At 48.6% G+C, this 11,473-nt stretch overlaps 1 pseudogene across 1 annotated transcript; it reads right to left on the bottom strand.

Moving 5' to 3' along the window:
• Window positions 1-9,997: 9,997 nt before the first annotated feature.
• LOC311630447 (high affinity copper uptake protein 1-like) lies at window positions 9,998-10,745 on the bottom strand (annotated as a pseudogene). Its single transcript has one exon. The product of its transcript is annotated as a high affinity copper uptake protein 1-like (transcript).
• Between the last annotated feature and the right edge of the window lie 728 nt (window positions 10,746-11,473).

The following is an 11,473-nucleotide window of genomic DNA, read 5'->3' as shown; positions in this document are numbered from 1 at the left end:
AGTAATTCTGATTTTTACATGTTTTCCAAGTTGTGGGTTGAATTGTGTCCCTCAAAATTTATATGTTGAAGTCCTAACCGCTAATACCTCAGATGGGACCTTATTTGGAGATAGGGTCTTTACAGTAAGTACAGGGGTCATCAAGTTAAATTGAGGTCCTTAGCATGGTCCTGCTATGACTCACGTCTTGATGAGCAGGGGAAATTTGGACACAAAACATCATATAAACTTGAAGATATCCATCTACGAACCAAGTAGGGAGGCCTGGCACAGTTCTTTTCCCCACATCTCTCAGAGGGAACCAAACCTGCCAGCACCTTTGACTTTGAATGTCTGGCCTGGGAGACCACGCATTTCTATTGTGGAAGCCGCCCTACTTGTGGTACTTTATCCCCACAGCCCTAGCAAGACAACATGCAAATATATCAGAGGGGAAGCCAATCCACAACCCTTAGCAATGCTTTTAGAAACCCCCTTTCTGTCTTCCTTGTTTATGTTTGTGACGCTCTGAAACTTCTTGATCTCTAACCTCCAAAATCCCTTCCCCGCTACTAGCCTGAATGGTTTTTATTCTCCTATCACTCCCCCCCCCCCCTCGAGGAGAAATCAAAATATGGAACTTCTCAGACTACACTTGTGCCTTTTCCCTCCTCATGATCCTATTGTGTATCCTGGCTGCTTCCCCCACCCCGGCCAGTCTCACTGTAATAAGCCTTAGCTGTGCATAAACTGTGTGCTGAATTACTGAAGTCTGTGGTTGGCAAACTGCAGCTCGCGAGCCACGTGCAGCTCTTTGGCCCCTTGAGTGTGGCTCTTCCACAAAATACCACGGCCTGGGAGAGTCTGTTTTGAAGAAGTGGCGTTAGAAGACGTTTAAGTTTAAAAAATTTGGCTCTCAAAAGAAATTTCAATCATTGTACTGTTGATATTTGGCTCTGTTGACGAATGAGTTTGCCGACCACTGCCCTAAGTCATTCCAGAAAATCTGTGGACCCCTGAAATACTCACCATGTATTATTTTAAGATACTGTTACATTGTGTTTGTTAATATTTTATGTTTTCTTTGTCAATATTCTTCAGTTCAGCTCCTATTTATCAACTCCCATTTACCTCATGGACACTGTTCCAACGATCTTTTTTTTTTTTTTTTGTATAATATTTTATTGATTTTTTACAGAGGGGAAGGGAGAGAGATAGAGAGCTAGAAACGTCGATGAGAGAGAAACATCGACCAGCTGCCTCTTGCACACCCCCCACCGGGGATGCGCCCGCAACCAAGGTACATGCCCTTGACCGGAATCGAACCTGGGACCTTTCAGTCCGCAGGCCGACGCTCCACCACTGAGCCAAACCGGTTTCGGCTGTTCCAACGATCTTGATGTACAGCAGTTTCTTTTATCTTTTGAGGTCCCCCTGCAACTCACTGTAACCGAGGCCCACAGAGATGGAGAGGCTACTCCAAAGCCACGGAGCTGCTGACTGACAGCCAGTGGGGAGCCAGGGCATCTGCCTCCACACAAGGGTGACCGACCATCTCCATTGGCCCTTGCCAGGGCTTTCCTGGGACATGGCACTCAGTGCTAAAACCAGCATGGTCCGGGGCAAACGGGGACAGTTGGCCACTCTACTCCCAAGTCTACAGCTTTTTTTTAAATACTTCATCTGATGGGATCCTTCTGTTTTCTTTTTCTTTTTGTAATGTATTTTATTGATTTTTTTACAGAGAGGAAGATAGAGGGATAGAGAGCTAGAAACATCGATGAGAGAGAATCATTGATCAGTTGCCTCCTGCACCACCACCACCTCCTCCCCCCGCCCCCCCCGCCCCACTTGGGATGTGCCCGCAACCAAGGTACATGCCTTTGACTGGAATCGAACCTGGGACCCCTCTGTCCGCAGGCCGACGCTCTATCCACTGAGCCAAACCGGTTTCGGCGATACTTCTGTTTTCCTAAAGGAGAGCGTGTCCCCATTAGGCATTGTGCATATTTAGACCTAAATTGGGATAGCTCAGACACCTGGTCTCTCAAGAACAGTTTCCAAGTTCCTCTCCTTAGTGCCCAGCTCCCTGCACACACACACACACACACACACACACACACCTGCTCTGCTGTTGGCTCTTCCCCTTCACACCCGCTGCTCCCCCTGTTCTGCTCACCACATTTTTCAGCGTTACTGGTTTTAATTTCCTTTACCATCCCCTTTGCAAAAACTTCTTTCCTGATTTAATTATTATTTCTCTTAATTCAATTTCCTTCTCTTGACTGTCGTTAAGCTCCTCAAGTTGTTTCTCCGAAGAATTTCACGGCCAGGCCGGGTGCTTAGAGATTAATTGTCGTCATTTGGCCTTCACATGCAGGTGCTTTCTTACTTCTCCTTAATTGTCCCTGGGAGAAAGGAGAGGGACCATCCTTCTTCCCAGGGCCTCTCTGAAAACGGACACCGCTGGGGGCTGCCTTCGGAGAGAGAGAAAGCCAAGCATCTGCCATTGCTCTTCCACCTTCTGCTGTCTTTAACCTCAGAGGCGGAGAGTAGCCGGACGATGGACCCCAGGCTCTGCAGGAAGGCTTAGGCCGTGCCCAGGGAGGGGCCTTGCAGGCAGCAGCCCAGGCTTGAGGGTGGAGGGTTCTCTGCCAGGAGGGGTTTGGGATGGTGAGGAGGGGCCATGGGAGCTGGCTCTGGCCTCAAACATCCCACCCAGCCAAGGTCTCTCAGAGGAACCAAGCCTGTAGCCCAAAGGAACAGAAACGCTTTGGGCTAGAATTTCCCTCCCCTGGACGGTCCATCTCGGGAAACCAAAGCTCCAGTGTTCTCCCCTCACTGTCCTTGTCCAGTTCTCAGGACAGCAGCCCTTTGGCCTTGAAGAGACTGCTTCCCCCACCCCGCCAGTCTCCCACGCTCTGTTTTCCCCAGCTCTGCTATACTGATCTCTGTCTCTGCAGAGAAGCCTTGAGGACTGAACGGTTGCCAGAGGGAGAGGGACAGTCCCAGGTGGGGCTCCGGCCCGGTTCCTATAGATCCGGTTGCTACAGCCCCGCCCCTGGGTGAGGGAGGCTCCCTGAGAGCAGAGAGCACAGACCTTGGGGTCCGAGACCCAGCCAGGCCCTGAGGAGTGCTGTCATACCTTTGCTCAGCTGCCTGAGCCACTGTCTGCCACACTCGGACATAGTACCGCATGAAAGGGTACTATGACTTTTTTTTTTTCTTCGGGGTTAAATGAAGGTTCAGTAAAGTGTTCAACACAAGGCCTGGCACGTGATCAACTTAAATGACAAGACCTAATATTCTTTCTTTTTTTAAAATTTTTTAATATTTTATTGATTTTTTTCAGAGAGAAAGAGAGGGATAGAGAGTTAGAAACATCAATGAGAGAGAATCATCGATCAGCTGCCTCTTGCACACCCCCTACTGGGGATGTGCCCGCAACCAAGGTACATGCCCTTGACCGGGATCGAACCCGGGACCTTTCAGTCAGCAGGCTGACGCTCTATCCACTGAGCCAAACTGGTTTCGGCAAGACCTAATATTCTTAACAAGCAAATGAAGCATGTGGTCCTATATGTCTTAGGAGCCCCAACTTTGAGGACTGAAAGGAAAACGGGTCTTTAGGTCACCCTCCACTTCCCCTACCCCCCCATTTGAATAGGAAATCCTTCATCTGATCTCACCCGCTGCGTGGATACCTCCAGCGATGGGGAGCTCACTGCTCTTTGGAAATCTCTGCCTTCTTTGGGCCTCTCTGTGGATGTAGGGGCTCTGCGGACAGGCCTGCTGTACTTAAACTGCTTTCCATTTGCGGAGAACAGGAAGCCTTTCCCTGTTCAACTGCAATAATGCAGGCGGCCAGCGAACAGGACCACATCATCGTTTGGAGGGTAATTCAGCGAGCAACTCAATGGCGGCACACTCGCAGGAGAGGGCTCCAGACTCAACTCTGTCCTTCTCCAGCCTGGGAGTCTAGTCCAGCTGAAGACAGGGGATGACGATGAGGAGGAGCCCAGCTCATCCAGGTGTACTCTAGAGTCTAGACAATCCTCCCTGGTCCCAAAGGAACCTCTGAAATCACCCTCCCTGGGGTCACAGGGACTCATAAATGGCCCGTCCCATCCATCCCTGCTTATTCTTCATAGGCACTAACTGCCAGACAGAGAGCTCAGCTCTCAGGAGGGACTCCACCCCCGTCACTCCGGGTGGGCTGCGTGGCTGCATTGATGATGAGAAGGCCCTGGGGTGTTTAACCAGCTGCCCCACTTGTCTGGTAAAACCCTCCCCTGGCCTGCCAACGACGTTAACAGCTTCAGCCACACACTCTTGATTGGGACAGTACCGGAATGTATTTTAAATTCCCGTGGTGTCTGTTTCGTTTTTACTTAAAGGGAATGATTTTCAAGGTGTAAAGCAGGCTTGTCCCTGGAAACATATGTGAGGAGCTAGAAGTGCTGTCACGTGTGTGAGGACAGGGAGGCGATGCTTGAGGAGAGCGCAGGGGAGGGACCAGCGCCTGTGCGTTCACTGCAGATCCACGCTGTGCTCCCAAGAGCTGTGCTTGATGAAACAGTGGGTTCCCGTTGTTACGTAGGGTTCATTTATGTAAAGCTGAGTTTATTTCCTTTTAGAGCTTAATAGAGGTAATCTTATTTTATTAAAAAAAAATTTTTGTCCCATTGCATCAACCCATGAACCAAGAAGTCACTGGTTCGATTCCTGGTCAGGGCACAGGCCAGGGGTTGCAAGCTCGGTCCCCAATAGGAGGCCTGCAGGAGGCAGTGGATTGATGATATTTCTCTCCAATTCTCTTCCTCTCTCTAAAAATCAATAAAATTTATTATTTTTAATATATTTTTAATTGATTTTTTACCAAGAGGAAGGGAGAGGGATAGAGAATTAGAAACATCAATGAGAAGGAGACATCAATCAGCTGCCTCCTGCACACCCTCTACTGGGGATGTGCCCACAACCCAGGTACATGCCCTTGACCGGAATTGAACCTGGGACCTTTCAGTTTGCAGGCCGACACTATCCACTGAGCCAAACCAGTTAGGGCAATCAATAAAAATTAAAAAAAAAAAAAAACTTCATTAAAACAGGCTGTCACACTGCTGAAGGGAGGGAGCTGGCGTTAAAGAACTGGCTGCATCTCTCATCTGTTGTCTTCATTATCAGTGTCTGAGAGTGGAAGGGGCAGCAGAGAGATTGATTTCCCTGCTGGTATGGAGTTTACCACCCTCCTTAGGAGGCTGAAGCGGTTACAGTTGCCTTTTATTTTCCCATTACTACACCCGAGGATTGTTGTGAGAATCAACAGAGATGAGAAAGCATGTTATAAACTACAGGATGCTATTCAATGACAGAAACGATCGTTTATCATTATTATGAGTGCTGTCATGTCTCCTAAAGCTGCGAGAGAAAAGGAGGAAGGAGGGGGACAAAGAGAGAGAGAGAGAGGGAGAGAGAGGGAGAGAGAGAGAGGAGAAATAGAGTGAGAAGAAGGAAGGTGGGGTGGGGGAGAGAGAGGAAAGGAGGGCGGGAGAATAGTGGAGGCTCTTTTAACATCAAAGGTAGAACGCAATTACGTTGACATAATTGGATGCCATGACTGACCGAAACACAGCCCTCTGGGAGCCAGCATCACCGTTCTTTACCCAGGTCCCTCTGACTTTAAAAACAGCTCCCTTATTTCAAAACAATGTATATGTATATTGTTGACTATGTGAAGCATGGAAAGGCACAACAAAGTTTATTTTTTTAAAAACAGCTTTATTGATGTATATTTGACATACAATAAACTTCCACATTTAAAGCTGTATAAATTGATACATTTTGACATAACTATACACATGCGAAACCAACCACATAATGAACATATATATCTGTCAACCCCAAAAAGTTAATTCCTGCTCCCTCCCTCGGATCCCTCCCTGCCCCTGCTCCCCAGGGATCACTGATCTGCTTTCTGTTTAATTAATGCAAAATATTGATCTGCATTTTCTCAAAGTTTATACGAATGGCATAGAAAATTGCACATGTCATGCATGTTCTCTCTTTTTGCCTGACTTCTTTCATTCCTGATTTATTATCATAATAAATAATAATTTGGAAAAGAAAAACAAACAAACAAATTACTATGAAATGTGATTAATGATGTAACATAGACTCGCCAGGATTGAAAACAGTTAATATTTAATCATGTCTTCTTTAGCTTTTCTCCTATTTAAAAAAAATATTTTATTGATTTTTTTTACAGAGAGAAAGAGAGAGGGATAGAGAGTTAGAAACATCTATGAGAGAGAAACATCTATCAGCTGCCTCCTGCACACCCCCCACTGGGGATATGCCTGCAACCAAGGTACATGCCCCTGACTGGAATTGATTGAATCGGGACCTTTCAGTCCGCAGGCCGATGCTCTATCCACTGAGGCAAACCAGTTTCGGCTCTTCTATTTTTTTTAAGTAATGTGATTTATACAAAGAGAAAAGTTTTAAAAATTACACATTTGAATGGATAATTATAAAACAAACCTGTATAACCACACCCAGGTCCAGAACTGGAGCCTTGCAAACACCTGTAATCTCCTAGGGTCCCCTCCCTGGCCACGCCCCTTCAGTCCCCATGCCGGGTCAGCACGTTGGGGAGAATCACTTTCTTGCCTTTCTTTTTATTTTATGACCTAGTATGATGGAGTTAAGTCACCTGTTTGTGAATTTTATAGGAATGAAATCATCTTGTATGTCTTCTGTGACCAGCATGTTTTCCTGTTGTGTGTGTGAGATCAGCTGTGCTGGGCCATGTGGCGATGGCTTGTCCATTTGGATAGCTGAGGAGTATTTGACTGTATGAATACGCTGCAGTGTGGCCCTCCCTTCCTGCCAGTTCCCTGTGCTCACAGAAAGCGAATCCCATGAATAGCCACATGTGCAACTCAGAAATATTGACAACAGCATCTGCCCTCCCTTCCTTTCTGCTTCTGTTGTTGTGGTCTCAGACTTGGAGGGTAAGTCAGTCCCTGTTATCCCTATCGTGACTAGAATCAGAAGTCCCCACATTCTTCTTTTGGTTTCAAATTTACGTGGTCTAGTTAGGGAGGTTTCTGTGGTGAGGCCAGGCTAGCTTTCCCAGTTTCAAGATGCAAGGGCTCGCTCTTCCTTTTGTACCAAAGAGAACTCAAAATGGGGCCTCTGTGCATTCCCGTGGTGGCTTACGATAAGCTTTCTGCCTCCAGACTTGTTTCCTAGAGCTCCACAGGCCTTCCCTTCCTCGGTGGATGGGCACAGCTCTTTAAAAAGAGAGAAAGCAGTAGCCTGTGGTGAAGGGGAAGTCCATCGGTGAAAAGGCAGGGCCGGGGGGAGATGCCAGGGCAGACCAGGGCTGGGGTGGAAACACAGGCTGTGGCCATGTAGACGAAGATGTGAAAGCTGGGGCAGAGCATAAGGCCATGTGGGAGCTGTGTTTAAGGAAAAGGCCACTCGTTTGCGTGGTCCACAGCTGGGGTGGGGGCAGGGGCAGGGGCAGGGGCAGGGGGAGGGGCTGGAGCAGGGGCAGGGGCATGGGCATTGGCAGGGGGAGGGGCTGGAACAGGGGCAGGGGCATGGGCAGGGGCAGGGGGAGGGGCTGGGGCAGGAACACTGTCAGTTTGCCAAAATAGAGGCGGCAGCCGTGTATAATAAGAAAAGGCCCACGTTTGGCTCTGTGTGGTGGAGCATTTGAGAAGAGCGTGGTGTCTGAGGCCCATCCGTGCCAGCGATGGCTAGCTGCCCACTGAAGATAAGTGCTTCCTTTGCAGGGCTTGTCACTCCCCAGAGCTGCGACTGGGGAGAGGCTGCCTGTACAGAGACTGTGTTCCCAGGCCCCGTTGTAGGTGGACACGAGACTCAGAGCCAGGTCATGGAGTGTAAGTGGTGGCGATGTCCACCTCCAAGCTGGCTGGACTGTAGGTGACCCCCCCGCCCCGGGGCAATCCTGGAAGTCAGCTGGTGACAGGCATGGGGGCGGGGGGCTGTACAAGGCCCCCAAATGTCTTGCTCAGGCGTGTGTAACCCGCTCTGTGGGCTCTAGGGAATGACAGGATCGCAGTGTAGCTCAGAACAATGAAACCAGGAGAAGTCCGGGCAGGACGGACAGAACGGACAGACAGAGGGGGAAGCTATGTAGCGAGCAACACCTGACCCAGACAGATCTTAAAAGGGAAACTGCTTTCCACACCACCCCAGGGCTGCGGTGAGAGTGACTCAAGCCATTAGCCTCACGGGGCCACCAGCTGAAGGCGGACGGGATTCCCCTGAAACTGAAACCGGGACCAGATGCGTCGGTGGGGACTCTGGGCGAGCAGCGACTCTGCCGTGTGGCCCTCCCTGCACCGTGCCGCCTGTGGGGGTGACACTAAGCCCTGATGAAGGGCTTGTCTCCCTGCAGTCACACTGTGGTTTCCACCAACTCACAGGAAGGCAAGTTCAACTGCTCAGTGTGCAAATGGGCATGAGGAGTGGGCGGGGGCCTAGGTGATGTCTTTGAATCAAGTCAGTGTGGGAAATCCCAACTCTGGCATATATAAATGGTGACCTTGGGCTCCCCTGTGTCTATACGGGTCTCGGGTTGCCAATCTACAAAATGAAGGAGTTAGACCCCTAACTCCATCGGTATGCCCCTCCCACGAGGAAGGGCAGGACATTGCCAGACACGGTCAGTAATCAGACGGCCTAGCAGGCACACAGATGCCCACGGATGGAGCACCATGTTCTACGCTCTTCCCCTTGAGTCGTTTTGGTCCACGACTAGTCTCCCTCTGCCAGCTGTAGGTGAGCGTCCCCTCATAATTTCCCTTCTCTCTTTCCCTCTCTCTAGTTCCCTTGTGTTTCTCCCCCGTAAGTTTTCTTCCTCTTACGAGTGGGGAGCTTGGAATCCTATGGATGGAAGGAGAAAGATAAAGGCAAGTCCTCCCCACCTACCCCCCCCCCCATCCCCCCAAAAAAAGCTGTGGAATATTCTATGCGTGAAATCAGCTGCCTCTTTGCTAAAACCGGCCTGTCATTCCACTCAAAGCACCACTTGGTCTTTCCAAAGGAAGCAAGCCAAGTGAAATGCACATATATAGATGTCCTCGAGGCAGGGTTTGCTGAAAACCGGATTGTCAAAAGTCAATTTGCCAGATGATCAATTCGCTGCCTTGCTGAGAAAGTTCCTCACGTGACATTGTAGTTTTGCCACCACCATCGCCCTCAGAGGTGGGCTAGCCCTGAGGAACAAAGGGACATTTGGGGGCCTTGTACAGCCCCCCGCCCCCATGCCTCTGTGTGTCTTACATGTTGGGGGCACCTTGCTAATTCGGTTGCTTTTGTGCCTCAGTGCAAAATTTGCACAACCAATTTTTTTTCTAGACTTTTCTCCCCCACTTGGACTATTTGGAATGCTCCCTCCTCATTCTTTAATTTTAAAAAATATTTAGTATTTATTTTTTGTTATTTTTAAAAATGTCAATGGTTTTATTTTAAAATACTTACGTTTATTTTCTCAACTTGATTCTCATGTCTTTTTTTATTTTTTATTGGCAAGTTCCTTCTAATCAAAATGTTGAGTGGGAACCATAGATGAGTCAGCCACCCCAAAATGCACACTTTCGTAAGGTCCAGACTCAGAGTCTCAAACACCCTCTGCGAACTACTCAGCGAAAGGCACCCCGTGTTTCCCTTTCATGGAGTCCACAGACTGGAACTTATGTTTTAGTGTTAAGTTTGGGTTCTGGGTTTAGTTGGGCAAGAATTTCCCTCAGCTGCCATGGATCCCAGCTGAAGCCAATCCTTTTCCACCACTGACCCAGGAAAACCCCACAAAATTCAGATTGTCTGCTAAAAATAAAAACAGAAAACTAAAGAAGAAAGCAGGTGACCAAGTCACTGAAGAGACAGCTACCCGGACGAGACAAGAACATGTATCTTGGACCTAAGATGATGGCGGAGGAGAAGACATCTCCTGGGTGGTTTCACCTCAAGAGAAATGGGAATCTCAGCGCAGGAAGAACAGTCAGGGGTTACTATTTTAGCTCACAGACTGGAAGCTAACCCTCTGTTGAGAAGGTGTGTGTATAAGGAGTTAAGGAGCAAGCAGGGGAGATTCGAGTAGGAATAATGTCTTCCAGTCTTGAACTGCCTCCACTGCAATCGGTAAGGCCACACCATGGAGTTTGACGTTAATGGCAATGCTCTGTGATGTCCACTGCCACTGCCTCCTTCCAGCTGAAGAGAAAGTCTCTGTGCCGGCTCCTGCTGCTATGGCAACACAGAGGTACCCATTGCAGGCCATGAGGAGAGCACGAGGAGGTAGCTGAGGACCACCTGGTTGATATGCAGCACTGTTTGCAGGAGGCGAGGGAAGCTCAGCATCTGCTGCCCAGCAGTTCTGTGTGTGTCCATAAGAATGGTCCCATTTGGTCCTGGAACAGGCATGAAATTGTAGCAAATGCTGAGTTGTGACGTGCGTGGCAGGCCCTCCCGGGCTGTCTTGAGTCCTTCATAGGACATTGCTAGTAAAAACACTCCCACAAAAGCTCCAGCCATTTCTCCAGCTGTGTTGATCACCACGCCAGGAAACAACAGTTCCACATTCTTAAAGCCAATGCAGAAGATCATGTGCATGATCATCACATTGTCACCTCCGCCTCATGGAGGTGGGAGGCTGAAGTGGCCGTGTCATGATGAGAAGACGGTATGGTGTGGCCCACAGAGCTCATCCCCCTATGGTGGGAATGACTCATTTTTCCAGGGAAAGTTGAGAATCAGCAAAAGAGTCTTTCTAGATTGAGTCTTGCCACCGGTGCCTCCCTTTCAGGACCCTAACTCATCATCCCTCACGACTCTTCATCAATCCCCTCCACTAGTGACCGGCTCGACGTGTCCACTATTGCCACCGAGGCCGCCAAGTCCCGCCCCAAAAAACTATTTATGTTTAAAAATTGTGGAAAATACACAGAACAAAAAATTGAACATTTTAACCCTTTTTTAGTGTACAGTTCAGTGACATTAAGTACATTTGCATTGTTGTGCTACCATTGCCACCATCCATCTCCAGAACATTTTCATTATCCCTAACCGAAACCAAACCCATTACACACTAACTGCCCATTCCCCCTCTCTGCGTCGTAGTACTTTGCAGCCACCATTCTACTTTCTGTCTCCAATAATCTGGCTTCTCTGGATGTGTCTGGGGGTGGAATCAGACAGAATTGGTCCTTTTGTGACTGGCATTTCATCTATGTTGTAGCATGTGTCAGAACTTCCTTCCTTCTAAGGGCTGCATGATATTCCATTGTACATATACCACGTTTTGTTTATTCTTTCACCTGTCCATGGTTGCTTAGGTTGATTCCATCTTCTGGCTATTGTGACTTCATCTGTGGCCTTACATGTAGTCCGTCCTGGAGAATGTCCCATGTGTAATTGATAAGACTGTATATGTGCCTGGCCGGCAATGCTCAGTGGTTTA

Source organism: Pipistrellus hanaki, assembly GCF_964339955.1.
Source record: "Pipistrellus hanaki genome assembly, chromosome: 11".
NCBI classification, from domain to species: domain Eukaryota; kingdom Metazoa; phylum Chordata; class Mammalia; order Chiroptera; family Vespertilionidae; genus Pipistrellus; species Pipistrellus hanaki.
Note: the sequence above shows the minus strand (reverse complement) of the source record. Positions and strands in the feature narration are given on the sequence as shown.